We start from the raw sequence: 16,440 nt of genomic DNA, 5'->3' as shown, positions 1-16,440 counted from the left end.
TCATCCTCCCTGTGAGAGGTAAGACGCTGAACGTATTTTGCCTCAAGACGGCAGCCCCTGTTTTTCATTCCTTTTGTCTCAGCCCAAAGCAAGATCATGCTTTCAGGTGTGGGGGCAGACCTTTCCTTTTACCCTTTTTCCCTCTAGGCACAGCCATCACTACTTGACAGTAGTCACCACTAATAACTGTCTGTCACCAGACTCAGTTGTGAGGGTTGATTTCACCTTTGGATAAGTGGTTGCAATTGTATTACATCCACACAGATGTTCTACATGCCTTGCATGGGAAAATCTGATCACGTTTCTTAGGAAAAGGGTGGCATACGGCACTGAAACGACAGTGCTGTATAAAATCCCGTTAACTTGTCATCATATGAAATAGGTGGGCTTCACAAGGTAGCCATTTTTTGATCTCACTTCTAACAAGTCTCACTAAAATGTCACCCTATTGAAAGGAAGACATCAGGTTAGTAGGACTTACCTGACTTTCCCCACAGACTTGGTGTGTGAGTAGCAGAAATTGGGGAAGCTTGCTTATGGTTGGTGGTATCTAATGCTTTGCCTACTGAAGTACTACCTACTTACTCTTTGCAATTAAGGCAGAATTCACAGCAGAGTTAGTAAATCACCATAGTTAGACCCCAAAAATAATAAGTATGAAACAGGATTAGTTCGCTGATATTACTGTCAGAATAATATTTGGGAGCTTGAACTTGCATTTTTAAAATACAAATAAAAGGGGGAAAAAACAAAGCAGACTGGCAACAAAACCCACAATCCAACACTCATCTAGAAGGTGTAGTAGTGTATTGGATGTGAATTATAATGCAGTATCTTCTGGATTAAAATGAATAGAATATAAAAAGTAAATGCATTCTGAAAGTGTGAAATTCAGTTTCAAGTATTAAAAACATAGTACTGAGGTGTATAATTTTAATTTAATGCACAAGAAAATATACAGAAGTTACTGTCAAAATTTATATGGGGAAAATCTCCAAGGAGTTAAAAAAAATCAATACAATTCATTTGTATAGCTAGTCTCTTACTCTCAAGACATCTGGATTTAATTCCTAGCAGATGACAAAGGACAATTGTGTAATTTAGTAAGTTACTTAATATAGGTGAGATTCAACTAAGAAGACGTAGTCTTTTTTAATGATGTTTTCAAAAGTGTGAAGAGGTCTTGATTGGAGGAGTGTTAATACATCCTGCCAACATAGACTAAGGAAGCCTTAGTGCTAATTAGAACTGGTTGCTCTGTGCTTTAGTTGCAAATATAAAGAACATCTCCTTAACCTTCTTGGGATATTGAAAGGATGGTTTCATTGATGTTTGGAAAGCTGACAAAAATCAGGGGGAGAGGGACAAAGTGCTGCAAGAAGTTTCCAGCTGATGTGAGTTGTCATAGCAAGGACACCAGAAGGATTTGCTATACGACTCTGGGTTAAAGAGAGTTATAATCAATAACTAAAAAGGGAAGAACTGAAATGAATGTCTATCATGTATTAAGACTTAACCTGACCTTTCAAACAACATCTGCTGAAGGGTGCTTTTCACCATTACAGGCCCCTGGATGATGAAATCATACAGGAATGCAAACATTTTCTACAATTTCCTCTGGCAGGCTCTTCTTTGAAGTTCTGATCCTGCAAGTGTAGTAGAGGACGTGATAATGACAGTAAGAATACTTCTAAATCCTACGTATATTAGAGATACGCTGTCTGACTCACTGCTTAAAACTCTAGCCTTTCTGGATGTATGTATGTTTACATAAAATTGCACTGAAAGAGTAAAGCATAATGGATCAGGCTCGATGGTATTACCGCTCTGAGTTTTATCTGTGGTCACTTGTATTAGCAGGAAATATTGTGCCTGTGGTTTCTACATCCTGACTGGAAATCTGGAATTCAATAAAATACGGTCTCATTACAGCATACCTGTCTCCAACATATGTTCTCATTTTAGTGTTTCTGTACATACAGATATCTCAGATTTATCTTCTGAAGGACAAAGCTTATCCTGTTCACCACAGAGTATGAGAAGCCTTCTGCTAAGCTTTGAAATCTTACATGAAACCCTGCTATCAAATACTGAATACAAGTTGTCACCCTGTTACAGTGGAACGTTGAGAAGCAGACCAGAATTTCAGATTGTGTTATTTTGAGAAAAAAAGGAAACAGTAGAATATGAACGAGGATCAGTCTCTGAGGGTCAGGGTTCTCTTTGGTTAAATATGACACAAGCTAGCTGTTCACAAAAAAGAAAAAAAAAAGAAACAAAGGTGATAGAGGTAGAATATTACATTATACAAGATAGTATAGCAATAACAAACTTGTCAGCTTCACAAGTCACTGCTATAAAACACCTAGAGTAGGCCACAGCATTATACGTACCCTACCTTCCCCCAGACCTAAGAGTTTAAAGGTCACATGCCTTTCTATTATTGTTATCAAATTATGTCTGATTTAAAGAGTCTACTGACAAGCAAAGCCCAGTTTATCTAGTTTTTTTGGGATCTAACCTTACTACCTCAATGTCCTGATTTTGTATTCTCCCAATTAAACAGTTTTAATGTGCTTCCCCATCCCTTGGTCTCTTCGAAAGCTACCCACCAAATCATCTAACATATTTGCTCTTCACTTCCTTTTATAGATTATCAAGTTTCTCTTAGCCAAGAATCCCTTTTAAATCTAGAAAGCTTTACTTTGTGTTTCCTGACCCTTAATTACACTCAACAGGATTCTCCTGACTAAGCTAACAGCTGTCCTTTATTCTGCTTGACAGCACCTGATCCTCATTCCCAGCAGTCTGATGATATTTTCTGAAATACCTGCTGTTGAAGTGATCAGACCTAAAAGTATAGTTTGCTACTTCTACTGGTTTGAAAGATTCATGTGTTCTCTCCATACAGTTCACTTGCTCTTCCACCAGCATTTCACATTTGTACCTTGCCTTTTCCCCTGTAGAGAACCAAGCAGTGCCATTCAGAGGCGGGGGGCAGGTTTGTGACCATACCCATAAATGTTCTCCAGTGATCAATAAAACTTGATGCATCACCTGTATGATGTCTGCTGTTCCAGTGCAGCTGGGGAATTCCTGCCATGAGCCCTAGCCCTCTCGTAATTCAGTTGTGTGACAGATTCACACTCCCATGTATTGTTGGTGTATGACTTCTGTGAAAAAGGAACTTCACTGGTGGTTGATTCACCCTGAAGTGTTTCTTCAGCACTCAGTATGAGCTGCGAGTTGGCAAACTCCAAATCATACTGGCACCCTTCCATGTGGCCATGGGTGGTTTACTGGTGAAAAGGTGTGTCCTCTGATTATGGATATTTTAGGTCCCCAGGAATCATTCAAGGACCATGCGATGACACAGTTCCACAGTGAGTGCTCATTTCCATCACCCAAAGTCAGCGCTTACTGAAGGGAGGCATGAACGTGATGGAAGCCAGCTCATTATCTGGAAGGGGTGAAGAGAAACGTGCTAACTGGAACAACTCTGTCCCCCTCATGGGTACCGTGCTCCGTCCCTGCTGTGTTGACCCACTTTGTCCTATTTGATGGAGCAAAGACGTCCTCAAGGCCTTGCTCCAGAGTCACCACCTTGCCAAAAGGAGTAGCAAGGTGAGGAGGCAGCAACATTTATCCAGTATTGCAGAGCAGCTGAAGGTTGTGTTAAGACAGGGTCCCTTATTTGGAGCTTTGGTGTTGCAAAAGGGTATGTATGTGACAGGCGAGTCAGAAACTGTAAAATCTGTGCTGTCAGAGCTGTAAGAGGTTCTGGGCTATGGTGTGCTTAAGCTAAGAAGTGGTATGGACTTGACCTACTGCTAGATTTGTCAAGATCCTGTAGGTGGAGGAGGGGAGGTTGTGGAAGATTTTTGCCTTGTTGGTCATTCTCCAGTAAGTGAAAAGGAAGGTAAGATGTAGGAGGAAATGGAAAGGGGGGGCTGAGAATAGGAGATGGCTCTTTAAACAGGGAAGAGGAAAAACCAAAACAGTTCTAAAAAGCATATAAGGAGCAGTTGTGTCTTGGAAATTAATAGCCATCTAATCCTATATAAGAATTTTTGTGTCAATATTTAGTGAATCACAGGAAAACGGAAAGGCTGATGTGTTAACAGTGATAAGCCATAGAGATGCTCTAAGCAATTGTAGAAATCTGCCAATATTTTCTTTTTTAGAGTCACTTGATACAAGATTAATGAAACAAACAACCATTCAGTGTCTCATTAAATCCATTACAACTGGATAAAATTTCCAATGGCTTCAGCTAAATGTTTCCAGTAAGACGCAAATTTTCAGCTCAGGAGTGGGTCTACAAGTTAATAGAGTCTTTGGTATTACATCACCACAGACAGTAGAAAGGATTAAACGCGTTGTCAGGATTATATTCCTCCTCTACTGATTCACTTTCAGCAAAACTGAAACTTTGTCTGACTTCAAAGAAGCTATTTTAAAAATCACAATTTTCAGGAAGGAATGACGTTATTTTGCCTGCTTCACCAGAATGAATGCTCTTCTGCTGCGCACAAATGAGCTGCTTGCCCTAGTTGAACAAAAGCTACGATGAGGGCTTTGATCAGTGTTGACAGTGTTCCTGCAGTATTTCAGTGTCTCATTCCTTTGTGCTTTCTACAACCACTACTAATGACGTTGGTTAAGAGAGAGTGTAAATTGCAATAACATGGCCATCTCCAGAGAGTGCTGAATCGGTCTGTTGCGAGGATTCTTTAATTATTAATTCCATTGCTTCAGATTTTTTTTTGTTTAATAGTTTCTCAGGACAAAGAGAACCTTTATGAGACCCTTAAAGCACCACTCATCTATATGACAAAATTTGTCCACTTTAGTCCACAGAACCCCCTTTTATATTAGTGACACGTCAATGGTCTGTTTAAGGGGTTACATTCCACACTGCCTTTATTTTTCCTTGGAGACAAGCAGGAAATCTGTCACTAATTTCCTTCCAGCCAGCTCTGACTGCCTTGTCTCAGTCTTCTTAATCCTCTGTACATTTCTCCTTCTCCATTTTATCTTCTGAAGACAGATGTGGTTGTCTTAACTTCGTTCTTGTGTTTCTTTCAATGTATTCATCCTTCTTACACAGCTCCAAGCTGGTACTTGGCCGAAAAAGCATGTCGCCTGCTTTCCCTGCAATACACTGAGCAGATCTGAGGTGCTCACCCACCACGTATACATTTATTTCCTCACCACATCTCCTCTTTCATGCCCAGTCATCTTTATTTTTACGTTCCTCTACATTGCATGCGGTGGGTCCAAAACTTTGCTTCCCTTTTTCACACTCTCTCTTAATAACTGCCCACTTGCCGTACAAGAAACCTCTCTAATCCTCCTTGCCAAGTCATCAGCTTCTCATTAAATCGTGTGCCTTCAGGAGCTGCGTATTTGCAATTCAGCACTTCCTCTCTCTTGCCACTGCCAGGAGTTGCAGTCCCGTTGCTGCAACGTTCTCATCACCTCGCGTCTCATCACTCACCGACAAAACCAGACTGCTCCCATCTCTCTTGACATTTCTGCACCTTCACTTCTTTCTGCTTCTTACTCAGGTTCAGCTTTGTGGCTCGGCAGAACTCTGTCCTGGCTTATTTCACTTATCTCATTTTATCCTTTCCCTTGTTCATGGTTCCGTATCATTCTGCATCTTCTTTCCTACTGCTTCTCAGCCTCATGCATTTTTTATGTCACTTTGTGCTTCAGGCTTCTCACATAGAATGCCCTGCTCTTCCTCAAATCCCCTTGAGTCTTTTTGTATCCACCTTAATAGTGCCTCTCAGCCGCTGTCCCAGAAAGTGTATTTTTTCCAAGTTAAAAAACTCTTCAAAGCGCAGCTTTTGTACTGTCAAAAAGCAGAAGCTTTTCCACCTCCACTTGAAAAGTAAGGAGTGCACTTGAGAGAGAGATATTTTTGCAGATGTAAAGCCACAGTCTATACTGTCCTCTGGGGCTCACAGGGCGGGCATCTAAAGACTGACAGACTCCATATAAGGTCACTTTTGAACATTTTGGCAAATGGTTTAAACTTTTCCCTACTTTATTTAGGTGCAATTCTAAAGTCTTTGGAGGACTTGTTCCCACTTAATACAAGACTAAAATTGCTGTAAACCTTAGGCATTGGCGCTTCCTAAAGAAAGAAAAAAAAAGGTTTTATTCAGTTACAAGCCTTTGAAAAATGTGTATGTACTTTTAAGTACGGAATGACAATTGCAAATAATACCTAATTTGAGTGAGTGGGTGCAAAGCAAATATATTAGGAGTAGGCATGAGAAAAAGTTGAGCTTCCCTTTCTCTCCTTTATGCTTCTCCTTTACCAGTGCTGTGGAGACTGAAAATAACTCCACTTTCGGTGATGTCATCACCATTAGAGGCACACTGTCAGCTTAATTTGTTTTCTGACTTCAGCAGGGGAAATAGAATCTGACTGCTGACTCACTTGTTAGGTCTGAAGTAAAGTAGTTATGTTTATTTCATCTATTTGGCCATGAGTTTGGGGCTTTAAATATCCACCGGTGGTGTCAGCAAGCCATGGTGTGGCTGCAGATCCATTGTTCAGATGCTTTTATTTTTCTTTCTTGGCCTGCCCCCTAATGTCTCCATAAGCTGAAGTGAAGACGTCTTGTGGAAAATCAGTATGCAAATGGACCCTTTTTTGTCCATTTCATGATCCTTTCTTTTCCATGTACCTGTGAGGTTGTGCAGAATTTCTCTTGCCCACAAAGAATATTTTTGATGTCTACATGACATATTTTACGCACATTTTTTTGGGAAAAAAAAAAAAGGTTGCAGTTTAGTTTGGACTGGGAAAGTAGCAGCAAATACTTTTCCTGACAGCATACTTTTTTTGGCTCTCCTTCTGTATTTAAGTACCCGGCGGCCAGATCCTTTGCTGGCAGAAGATGAGAGGGGCTCTAGCTTTTTTAACCACTTTGCATCTTCTGGGGATTTAAACCTTTGACTGCCACTGACTAGCCTAAGCAAAGTGGAATTGTGTCCATAATCAAAAGATAAGGCATGTTTGAATGCAATGAATGGCTCTAAATATTTAGAGCAGGAAGAACACACACAAGAAATAATAATAATAAGAAAAAAGATACAGATTGTTTCAGTCATGTGGTTTTCCTCAGGATGTTTAAGTAGCGTTGCCTTAGTTTCAGTTTATTTTTCTGTAATCCTTAGAAGTTATTTAATATCAGATCTAATCTTATCTTCTGCCTTTAGCTTGTTTGGTTTTAGTTCCTCCTTCTAGAATTTAGGTTGGGAGCTGCTCCTTACTGTTTTTTCCCCGTTTTGTTAGGATGCAGGATAAAAACATGCTGGCATATTTCTAAATTCTCATGGACTAGAATAATATTTGAATTTGTCATAGTTTTGATCATGTGTGTGCATTTTAATGATAGAACTGTGTATTTCTGTAGGAAAAAACAAGGAATTCTAGAAATTGATGTCACAGCAATGTTAATAATATTCTTTTATAACTCTTCCCCCAGGGATTAATTTCAATTGTAGAAAGTATCTTCTTATAAACAAACTGTGAAAACTAATGGCAACATTTCATTTAAATAGGAGGTACATGGGGAAGGTAATGTACATTAACACAATGAATACAATTCTTTTCCCATTGAAGCCATAGGCATAATTCAAATAAATACCTACAGGAACAAAACTCAATCTAACTTTTAAACTTTTATTTTAAAATGGCAAAGTTCATCCAGACGTAGAGGATTGCTGCACAGCATCCTTTAACTTAGGAGCTGTCAAAACAGCTTTCTGGTATAACACCTTGCATTTAAAAAGCATTGTCTCTGTACTCAGAATTGGATGCTGGCTTTGTGGGCATTTTCAAGATGCTGTGGAGAAGACTATCATCCTAATGCTGCAGACTATGGTAGTCTAATTTAATCCTGCTTTAGGAATCCTCCTAGATTCAGGATAGGATGAATGCAGGATGACAAAAGTTTGCAGTATTATCTTAGATACTTATATCTCTGGTGTAAATGGACTACACCAATACACACAATTTCTATGACAACATAAAAGTATTTCTTTTTCAGCCTATAATGATTAATGAAGATTAATGCATAGTTCCTTTTGCTCATGGACTGGTAAAGGACTTACAGAACCAAAATTTCCATGCTTCAAGGACTCTATGTCATGAACAAGACTAGGAGGGACTTCATCTTCCATCCCACAGTGGCATCTAAAAGGTTCATGCCTAGCCTTGCTTTTTAACTCTGCACAGTTTGGTGGACTCTTCACAAATACTGCTCTGTATCATATAAAATGGCTTATACTCATGGCTTTCAAAAGGCAAAGACCGTTGAAAGCTCATGGAAGTTTTGTCTGATAAAGAACCAAATAAACTTTAAATAAAAACCCCAGTATCTGGCCCAGAGAAAGCTCAAGTAAATCATTCTTCACTATTACTACTGGCAGTTACTGAGCTTGGTGAACAAGACGAAGCAGACTTCAGCTAAGGAAACACTATATGGAAAATAAAAAGTGGTAGAAATAGTAAACAGCATTACAAGAATTAGGAACTCAGCCTTCTTGATGCATAGATGGTTTTTAAGTTGTTCAAACCCATAAGTGTTAGTATTTTGTCTATTTTCTATTTGGTAATGTTTAAAAAATTGTAGTAACTGGATTAAGTGTCATACCTTCATACAGGTGTGTTCAAACTCACTGAATTTCTACGTCTAAAAGCTGACACCTAAGCCATTTCTATGTTTGGTACTGTGTGCATTAGCTAAATGTGCATACAAAATACAACAAAAATGAGGAAACTATGGAAGGAAAATTCTTCTTGCCTTATGCACTGTGTAATTTTGCCTTACAAAACAGAGTAAAGCCCAAGTTTTTTAGTGGTAATGTCTCATATCAGGCTCTGAAATAGGCTATGTATTTATTTCATCCTTTGGTTCCTGGCACATCTACTGATTTGTCCTGCTGCTTCCCTCTCATGTGTTAACCATTTGTATGAGCAATATTCAAAATAGTACCTAAGCAGCAGCTGATCTGCATGCTTTATACTTGTCAGCGAAGCAAAAGAAATACAAAACCCAACACAAGTTCAGCAAAAGGTAGTTCAACTTGACTTTTTAGCTGGAGGAAGAAGCTAACACTGGTGTTAATTACACGCCTTTAAAAATGCAAATCTTCATTACAGCTATTGTTCCCAATTCAAAATCAGTTAGATTTACTGTCTATCACAATTCCGAGCTGCAATTCTTAAGCACCAGGAACTGCCTCTGTACAAAAGGCTGCAATCAAGGACTTGCCAAAATTAAATAGATGCGTGCATTGACATGCTTATTATAGCACTTATGATGTAATAAGTGCCAGGTGGATGCATGGACTATGAAAGAATAAAAAATACAGAGCTATCCCAGCTTTATGAGTTTGTATTGTTTGGTACAACATATCTAATGCCCTTTTTTCAGAGGCATTGGGACAACACACTTCCAAAAAACTTTCCGTAAGATGGAGATTCAGGGTTTATTAAGTCTGAGAAGTGTTGATTCTTCTAGCACATCTGTAGCACATTTTGATGGTAATACAGCTAAACTTCCCTGTCTGAACACTGCAAAGTAGGATGTGGCAATTATTACTGAAATTTTTATTATATTGAGATATGCGCTGTTAACTTTTAATGGTCTTTAAAATCTGCAAACAATAGAAAGATGGATACACATGTAGCTTATATGTGGTTGTATATTGGGTCACTGCCTGAAGATGAACTTGAAATTGTGAAGAAAAATGTTATTCATTTGAAATCAAGCTTAGCATTGTATCTGGAGGAGCCTTTCTGCATTCAGACAGTACTTTCTCGAGTGGGACAACAAATGGTTGCGTTTCTCATGGGCAAGCCTCTACCAAGCTTCCCAAACCCCTGGGGAGGTACTGGCAGGGCCTGTGTCTCAGGCAGTTCCTCACACACACACAGACCTTTCTTACCATCCTACATTCCCTGTCACTAGGGGACTGCAGATGTGAGGAAGAGAGAACGTAACTGGCAGAAGTGTCTTCTTTCTCATGAGATCAGTGTTGTACGAAACAATTATCCAGTCATTTTAAGGACCCAGTGGGAATACTTTGGCTCAGTGTCACACAGCTCTGCCCCTGATTTTGAACACTTCTTGCCCAGAAAGCAAGAGTGCTCCTCCTTTCTGCTCTCAGCCATGTATCAGATGGCATGGCAGAAGATACCCATCTGCCCTCCAGCCCACTGCATAGAATCATAGAATCATAGAATTGTCTAGATTGGAAGAGACCCTTGGGATCATCGAGTCCAACCATCTACCCTACTCTACAAAGTTCTCCCCTACACCATATCCCCCAACACCACATCTAAACGGCTCTTAAACACATCCAGGGATGGTGACTCAACCACCTCCCCGGGCAGCCTATTCCCATGCCCGACCACTCTTTCTGTGAAAAATTCTTTCCTAATGTTCAGTCTAAATCTACCTTGTTGGAGCTTGAAGCCATTCCCTCTTGTTCTGTCATTAATTACCTGTGAGAAGAGACCAGCACCAACCTCTCTACTGTGTCCTTTCAAATAGCTGTAGAGAGATTTTACTGTGACTAGTCATAAGATGTGTTTGATATAGACACAAATGAGAAAAAACACCAACGTTTTGGTTTGGGGGTTTGTTTGTTTTTTAAATAATTATTGCTCTGAGTAACAACTGAAATGATTGCAGTACCAAAACTCTATAATTAAAATTTCAGTAAGGGGCAAAATAAAGCAAAATAGGTAATGCTAGATGCTTGAAGGTTGGTTGAGTTTCATGCATCTTAGAGACAGCCTTGGGTGTCTGGACCAGACTTCACTGCAGCCTCAAAGCTTAGGGGTGCAAGAGGGGTCTGACCAAATCAGGTCAGAGCTGACCTTCACAGGAAGAAGAACAGAGGTGGCTGTGCCTAATGCGATGCATCTTTCAGAGTATTGCACGGGAAGCCTCTGTATGCTGGCTGACAGTAGTGGGCAGTCAGCAGTGTGCTAGTGAACCTTCACTCCTTGGGCTGAAATATTAAAAAAAAAAAACAAACCCCAAACCAAACATACTAAAAAAGTTACTCCCAGTGCTTCAAAGTGCCACAATACCTGCAGTGATAAGAGCAGAAGGGTTGTGTTTAAGGCAAACGCTGGGAGTGGGCCTGAGAGCAAAAGGCCAGGAGGAGGAGGGCCGGAGGAGGGCCAGCTGGGCAAACTACAACAGCCAGGAAGTTGCTCAGAGAAGCAGGTTCAGAGAAAGGCATAGTTATCTGCCTTCCTGGTCCTGGAATGGATGGAATGACCTAGACCTATCTAGTTCACCTGCCCTGTCAAATCAAACATGACTACTGAGCTCCTAAACTTGGGATTATCATGCAGGAGAACAGTCAATTAACTTCTAACCATGGTTTTCTTTTAGATAGCGACAACAGCTTTTCCATAGATAGTGGGGGCTTGTCCCACATCTGTCCTGGCTTTGCCCATTTCAAACTATGAGAAAGAGCAGAGATGTGTAGTCAAAGGTTGTTTCCCCACCATTGCTCTGGCTCTTCTTGGCCTTTCCATGCCTATACGCAGGAACCACCTGAGATCGTATTGTGGAAGAAAAGACCTGCGCTCAGATCATAGAGAAATGCCTATAAACCTTTTCCTCTTTAAAGTTTCTGAGTGAGAAAAGCCATGGTAGTGAGTATTTATTGTTTCTTTGATATCTTGGAGAAAGTATTTTCCTCAGCAGCTCCTCTTACCCCTCGTGCAGCCATGGCCCAAGCTGTCCCATAGTCTGTGCTCTGAGGGATTCCCAATAGTGGTTCACCAAACTTTAAAGCTGTCTCAGGTCTAGGTCTGTCCATCTATTTGTTCCACGACCAGGAAAGTGAACAGTAGTCTAGTCTTCATCTTCTTCCTAATAACCCTTCTGAGTCCCGTTGCTGTCTTCCAGTTCATCCCTTTCTATCACAACTTAACATCTAGTGTAACTTAGTCTAAATGGTTTATGTGAAAACATATCTCATGTATCTCTTCACTGTTGGGTAATTCGAGGTCAAGGGGGTCAGCGTTTACATGGAGTGAGTGAGCCTGATTGACAGCGTGGGAGCTTTGTTTTTCACTTGTTTTGGTTGGCCAGGGATGGTGTAAGCTCAGAGAGAACTGGAGAGACAGTGGACAGAAATGGGACATAAAGAGCTAGCAGGAGACAGAGAAATGGCCCCAAGGTCCTTGGCAAGGGCTGGATAATTACATGGGAATATGGCCTACATGTGTCCCAGAGTCTTTGTGATGTTTAGTTTTAGACATCAAGTTAGTGCTAGAGATTTACTGAAGATAGATGGGATGAATCATAGAGTGGAATTTATCTGCCTAAATTGCCTTAGACAGCTATTTTAAGGTTGATGAGCCTGGTCATCCTTTAGGTGGCTAAAATTTTATGAATGAAACCATTCCCTGAAGAAATATGCTGAGGAAAGTGTTGTGGGAGTGCCAGGTGGGAGTGATGGAGAGGATAAAGTGCTTTGGGGTATATTAACTGACCAGAATTTGTCTACAAGCCACTAATGAGAAGCTTCCTTGAAGCACAGTGCTTAGATGTGTCAATTGAGGCCATTGTAGAAAAAAATGAGACATTCGTGCAGGTGTGTGTAACTCTGCCAAAAGCTTATCTGGAGTATTGTACGTGCTTCTGAGCATCAGTGACTGAGGGAGTGGGAATTCAGACAGGAACAGGTGCAGAAGTGATGACGGTAATGAGAAATGTTTTAGAGAGGAGAGCTTGCTTAGCTTAGAAAAGCAAAGACTGAAAGAGGTCATGGTTATTCTCTGTGAATGCAAAACAGGTTAAACACCTGGAAGGGAGGGAGCCACTTATGCTAAAGAACAATACTGGCACAGGAATAAATCGGCCATGAATAAATGTGGATTGAAGGCAAGGATGGTTTATAACCATCAGAACATCAAAGTTTTTGTTGTTTTAAAACAATGGAAATAAGAGAGGACAGAATCTACATAGTTTTAAAACAGAACTTGGCTGGTTTATAAAAAGGAAGATGCAGGTTTTTTACCTGTACTAGCAGATAGGTAGAACTTGATACACTGGGAAATTCCATCTAGTCCATTGCTCCTGGGTCAGTCTCTAACCTTTCTACTTGGGCAGACAGCACCAGTGCCGATAGCAGATGAAACTAAAGCTATACTAAAATTGAAATGCTAGTGGCTTGCTCTGAGAGGCTGGGTAATTATTTAGAAGATAATATGTCCCTGTAGATACCAGAATCAAGTTCCTGCTGGCATCATGTACAAACCTGATTAGATAAAGACAGCTAGGATAATGTAGGGAATAAAAAATAATGCCTTGTAAACAGAAATTATGTTACAGAGGTGGCATGGCAAACACCATTCACATAGAGCCTTAAAAGCAAAGGGAAAAGGTCTTTTCATTTCTACGTGGTCCTCAAAACTCAAAATACTCAAGGACTACAGACTTTCACACTACTGCAACCAAGACAGCAAAGCACCATGCAACTTCTGAGCTCTGAAAGAAAACCTTACTGGTGGCTGATCCCTATGACTGGAATAGGATATATTGGACTAGATGGGCTAGAGTTGTCCATTTCTAAATTTCTGATAGTTAATTCTGAGAATTAATGGCATTTCTATACCATCTTCACTTCAGTGTATTATACATCCCCAGGAAGAGGGATCTCATTTTAGGATCTCTGATGCTAAAATTAGTGTTTCTGGTAGTGAAAAACTGTAGAGTGTGATCCTCAAGGATCAAAAAGAATTGTATAGAATGGAAAAGATATAGGTGTTAGCATTAAAACTAACACTCTTCACCTTTATTTTTTGAACCCACAGACTAAAACTACTTAAAACACGTGTACCACACTCAGCAGTTCTGCAGGCTTAGTACGGAAATGTCTTTTTGATCCTGTGGAAAACGGAGTCTTAAAGCCTTTCAGATAAGAAAAGTCTCAAAGGTAATCACTTTTTCATCAAATTCTACATTTTTGGGTCTGAATTTCAGCGCTGAAGATTCCAGATGCTATAAAAACATTAATGTAATGCAACATAGTATTAAGGCCATGTCTCACTGATGCAGACTGTTCCAGTTTAGACACCCAGCCTGACAAACTGCTGCCAGTCCCAAGCCAGTATATCTTTTTTTTCCCCATAATTATACCATTTTTATTCCAGAGTGAGATTTCTCAGACATGCTATTGTTGTCAGGGACATAAGACTCCATTACCACTATTCTGAAAACCCTGCCCCCACAATGCATTCAAATGGATCTTAGCGTGTACTAAACAGTGGTTTCGTAATCACAGATTGAACAAAGTGTAGCTAAGCTTAATAGAAGTGTCATAGTACAGACATGGTCATTTTCTTGTTTAACTCTAAAAAAAAAAATCTCTGAACAATACCTTTTTTTTTTTTTTTTTAACCACCAGCATTCCCTCCCAAGACCCAGATGCTGTATCAAAATTGAAAAAAAGAAGTCTTTGACTGGAGTAGGGTAAGACATATGGGTCTCATGCCAGAAAAGAATTAAAAATAAAAAAAAACTGAAAAGCTGTATCACACATAAACTGACTTACAACTACATCAGCAATTGATAAGGAGTAATTTGGGTTGATGTTCCTGTTATTTTCAGAAAGCAGTTCAAAGGTCCAGATTTTTTAAGAAGTGTCATTGTCATTGTATTAAGGCTCACTGTGATTGATAGAAAGGCTCTCACTGATCTAAAAATAGAAGACCAGCTCGCCTCTTCAATGGCAAACTATTATGGAAAGTATTACAAAGTTTAATAGCGGCCATGGCTGGCAACGCCCGGCAGTACGGACAGGCAACGCTTACCTATGGCAGAGAGGTGCGTGCTCCTCGGGAACTAGCACAAGCTCCTGACTAGCAGCAGGCTCCTGCTTGCAGGCTCTCATCCTTGGGGTGAGGGTTCAACGCCTCATATGCCTGCTGGGAGGGCAACACAGGATCTGGCAGGAAACTCAGGGTGCTCCTGGTCTGCACAGGTGATGGGTCCTCATGGAAATAAATGCCAGATGCTCACAAGCAGGGAAGAGCTGGTGGCAGCTCTGGTCACACAGGGCAGCCCTGGCTGCAGCAGCCACAAGATGCTGGAGGTTGGGGTCCAGAGGAAGGCTGGAAGGTGCACAGAGGACCCTAGGCTTCAGGGGAGCAGAGGCTTGTTCAGGGATTGCCTGGCGTGATCCCCTGGGGAGCTGCCATGAAGGGGAAGGGTGCCCAGTAGTGCTGGCTGGTTTCTAAAAGCAGCTTACTGAGACCTCATCAATGAACCATCTTGTCAGGTGGGAAGACTGGGAATTTCATAAGAAGGCCTGTATGGCTAGACAGGGAGCTTCTCGTTGAGCTAGCACACAAGAAGAGAGTGGAGAAGAGGTAGAAACAAGGACAGGCAGTATAAAGCAGCGTTGGGTACTTAGTGTCAGGATCAGGAAGGCCAAAGCCCAGCTGGAGCTGAGACTGCCGAGGTGCACTGATGGCAACCAGACAGACTCTGTGGGAACGCTGATTTCAAAGTAAGTTCAGAAAAAGCACGGGCCCATCAACAGGTGGAAAAAACCCACTAGTTACAATAGAGCAAAAAAGGCTAAAGTATTCGATGACTTTTTTCACCTTGGTCTTCAGAATCAAAGGCTACTCTGATACTGGTGTGATTTGTGATGCAGAGGGGCAGCCCTGCCTCAGTGGTGAGGGGACAAACGAGTTAGAGACTCGAAAGAAGTTGGATGTACTCAAAACCATGAGGTTGGGTAGGATTTCCCTGAAGATGCTGGAAGAGTTGGCCAATGTGATTGTGGGATCAATGTGTGGGGAAAACATTTTTAAATTGAGCTTTTTTAAATAGCGAGGGAGCTGTGAAGAAGAAAATGGAACATGCATGTGAACAATTTTAGCTGTAGCTGAGCTACATTAGCTGCACTGGATATTATAATGAAAGAAATTCCCACAACTGAGTGGGCCATGGGATTTGATTTTCATACTTTTTGTCCTACTTTTATGTTTATAAGACATATGCAGCAGCCTTCATTTTTAAGACCTGGGATTTGGTGTATCCTATTTATGAAACAAAAATGAAAGTTTTGCTGAATTTGTCACTGAAGGAAGAGGGGAAAATCCAACACCAGGTGAAATGGTACTTTTAGAAGCTGGACGTGATACAAGTGTTTACAGCTGTCCTGTGTGAGATAAGTTGGTACTCTGGTGAAATACTCATTTGACATCTGGGGAGGAAATGTTGTGAGGAAGTGAGCTCTTATTTGGCCAGTGGGCTGAGTCCCAAAGTTTCTGCTTCGTTTTAGCTCAGCCAGATGCTCATTTGACTCAGCTGGATTTCTCTTCTGAACTTAGATATGCACAAGGACTGTGAGTCATGACCAGAATTTCCC

The sequence above is a fragment of the Charadrius vociferus genome, unplaced genomic scaffold (assembly GCF_000708025.1).
Source record: "Charadrius vociferus isolate BGI_N301 unplaced genomic scaffold, ASM70802v2 scaffold770, whole genome shotgun sequence".
In the NCBI taxonomy this organism is placed as follows: domain Eukaryota; kingdom Metazoa; phylum Chordata; class Aves; order Charadriiformes; family Charadriidae; genus Charadrius; species Charadrius vociferus.
This window is presented reverse-complemented; position numbering follows the sequence as displayed.